This window comes from Schistocerca americana, chromosome 7 (genome assembly GCF_021461395.2).
Source record: "Schistocerca americana isolate TAMUIC-IGC-003095 chromosome 7, iqSchAmer2.1, whole genome shotgun sequence".
Taxonomy (NCBI): domain Eukaryota; kingdom Metazoa; phylum Arthropoda; class Insecta; order Orthoptera; family Acrididae; genus Schistocerca; species Schistocerca americana.
The window spans coordinates 65,064,315-65,067,610 of record NC_060125.1 but is presented as its reverse complement, the minus strand read 5'-3'; the positions used below and the strand labels follow the sequence as shown (position 1 = coordinate 65,067,610).

The 3,296-nt window shown below is 47.7% G+C and overlaps 1 pseudogene; it reads left to right on the top strand.

Moving 5' to 3' along the window:
• Positions 1-2,087: 2,087 nt before the first annotated feature.
• LOC124622348 lies at positions 2,088-2,998 on the top strand (annotated as a pseudogene).
• Positions 2,999-3,296: the final 298 nt, after the last annotated feature.

Below are 3,296 nucleotides of genomic sequence, written 5' to 3'. Positions count from 1 at the left end.
TAACGTGGCGACAGTCACGCTGAAAGCCCCGAACTGTTATACGCCACTCAGTGCTGGCGCCAGTAAAAGCTGAGAATGGCCAGCAGCGCCGAAGTCGCCGCGCGTTGAGCACCGGGGGCAGCACTCGCTTCCCCGCTGCCCGCGAAATTCCCTCCCACTGATTAAAGCGACGGTCGCGTTCGGCTGTTCAGAAACTACCGTAACGCCTCTCCCCCTCCACCCATCCACCCCGAATACCCCGCGGATTCATTAACATTTTGTGTGCCAGCTCGCGTCTCTGCCATCCAGTTCTTGATATTTACGTTGAAATTACGTGAAACTGACACTCATCAGTCGGAACCTTACGACCACCGACCTACTACCAATATAGAACCGTCCAGGCGATAGCACCGTTACATGACGAGGTACGCACGCAAGCACGGTGCATGTACACTGCTGGCCACCGTAAATGCAACACCCTGAAGGAAGCATCCGAATCAAGTGAAATTTACACCATGAGTTTGCAACGATGAGATATGCAACTGATTAGAATTTCAGCGCAGACGCACATCACGCGCGCCTGTGGCGCCACCTCATAGCGCCATTTAAGGCTTGGCGATTTCGACGAGTGTACGTTCGGCACGTGTGTTTACCTTGTGGTTGTTTCACAAGACGATCAGTTATGCCTCGTAGACAACAGCGAACATCTTTTAATCAAGTATCCGAGTTCGACAGAGGAAGAATAGTGGCTTAACGAGATTGTGGGTTATCATACAGAGAAATCACTAGTCGTGTTGGACGAAACCAAACAACTGTAACGCGGATATGTGACCGTTGGATGCAGGAGGGTACGACGGACCGACGTGGTCGATCGCATTCACCTCGGTGCACCACTGCACGTGCTGATAGGCAAATTGTGCTCATGGCAGTGACGAATCGCTCAGCGACATCCCGAACCATAGCACAGCACATTGCGTCTGTAACGCATCATCCAGTGTCTGCGAGTACCATTCGACGCCGTTTACAGCAGAGTGGTCTGTCCGCAAGACGTCCATTGCTTCGTCTACCATTGACGCAGAACCACAGACGTCTCCGTCGCCAATGGTGTGATGACAGACGGATGTGGACGGCAGAATGGAATGACGTTGTCTTTACTGACGAGGCACGCTTCTGTCTGCAGCACCACGATGGTCGGATTCGAGTGTGGAGACACCGTGGAGAGAGGATGCTGGACAGCTGCATTATGCACCGCCACACTGGTCTTGCACCGAGTATTATGGTATGGGGCGGTATTGGATATTACTCTCGCACGCCTCTAGTACGCATTGCCGGTACTTTAAATAGCCGGCGCTACATATCCGAGGTGCTGGAGCCAGTTGTCCTTCCTTACCTTCAGGGCTCGGCCACAGCCATATTTCAACAGGATAATGCGCGACCACACGTGGCACGCATTGTCCAAAGGTTCTTCGTCAATAACCAGATTGAATTGCTTCCCTGGCCGGCTCGCTCTCCGGATCTTTCGCCGATAGAAAACATGTGGTCCATGGTTGCTCAACGAGTGACCCAGATTATATCCCCAGCTGCCACACCAGATGATCTTTGGCAAAGTGTGGAAGCTGCTTGGGCTGCTGTACCCCAGGAACACATCCAACGTCTCTTTGACTCAATGCCGAGACGTGTGGCAGCGGTGATCTCCAACAATGGCGGCTACTCTGGCTACTGATTCTGGCAGGAACCACATGCCACAGACGTCTGTAAACGTAATCATTTGATACTTGGTCAACATCTTATCTACATAATAAATTTTGTTCTGCTACCTCTTGTCTTTCTTGGTGTTGCATTTACGGTGGCCAGCAGTGTAGTATCAGCGAGCGTGCCATCTATCTAAGTTTACAGACGGCATATCGTAGTGGCCCGGAGGCTCTGTACGAAGCTGCACGACTTGTCGGGTGTTCGAGGAGTGCTGTGATGAGTGTCTTCAAAACAAAACAAGGCGAAACCACATCTAGTCATCGTGAGGTTGTGCGGCCATCCCTCATTACAGGAGTGTTTGGTGCAGTGCTCGACGCTAAGTTCACACCTACCAGGATCTACCAACAGATACAACAATGAGCTCAAGATAATACTATTCAGTTCATTGCAACCCATCCATCTACCCAGCAAACCCTTTCGATGCAAAGGCAGATGCTGAAACTCTGCGTGCTGCTACGAAAGGCTTTGGAACAGATGAACAAGCAATTATTGATGTACTGGCAAGGCGAAGCATTGTTCAGAGACTAGAAATTTCTGAAGAATTCAAGACACTTTTTGGGTAGGATCTGCTCAGTGAACTGAAAAGTGAATACAGTGGTAACTTTGAGGATGCTGTTGTTTCATTGGTGACTTTATTACCAAATCTTTATGCTAAAGAACTTTAAGTAACTATGGAATCTAAACCATCTCAGCTGTTTATGAAGAAACTTACGGAACCTCCCTTGAATCTGACATACAGGGAGATACACCTGGTCATTTCAAGAGGCTTCTTGTTTCACTGTTGATGGCTAACAGAGAAGAAAGCCAGGATGTCGATCCAAGTGCAGCCAAAGCAGATACAGAAGCTCTTCTTGCAGCAGGTGAGGCCCAGTGGGGAACTGGTGAATCAACCTTCAACAAAATCTTGGTAGCTCAGAGTTACACACAATTGCGAAGAGTTTTCCATGAATACGAGCAGTTGGCTGGTCATGACATAGAAGAGGCAATAAAGAGGGAGTGTGAAGGCAGTCTAGAAGATGGCTTCCTATCAATTGTGAAATGTGTCAAGAATAAGACTGGTTACTTCGCTGAGAGACTGCATGATGCCATGGCAGGTATGGGAACCAAAGACGAAACTCTGATCAGAGTCATCATAACTCGTTCAGAAATTGACTTGGGTGATATTGCTGAAGAATATGCCAAGATGTATGAGAAGCCTCTTGCTACCCGTGTTGACGAGGACACTAGTGGTGACTACAAAAGGCTTTTGGTTGCACTGCTTGGTTAATCAACACATATAATTGGTGAATGTTCGAAAACAATTGTTCATTGCACTTTTTGGTGCATTTTTTTAATGTGGTGTTTTAAATATTAAGTGATGTGTTATAGGAGGACTGTGCCGGTGACTACAAGAGTTTGTTGGTGGCTATCCTGAAGTGAAGTGTTACAGCTGCTTAAAAAGAAGAAATTAATGTGTGATAGGTGCTATATTTAAGTGCCTTGTTTGCTTAAAGTTGGGTCTATCAAAGGATGTAGTTATTTATGAGCACTTCAATAGTGTGTTGAGTAGAGCAAGAAATTTTACT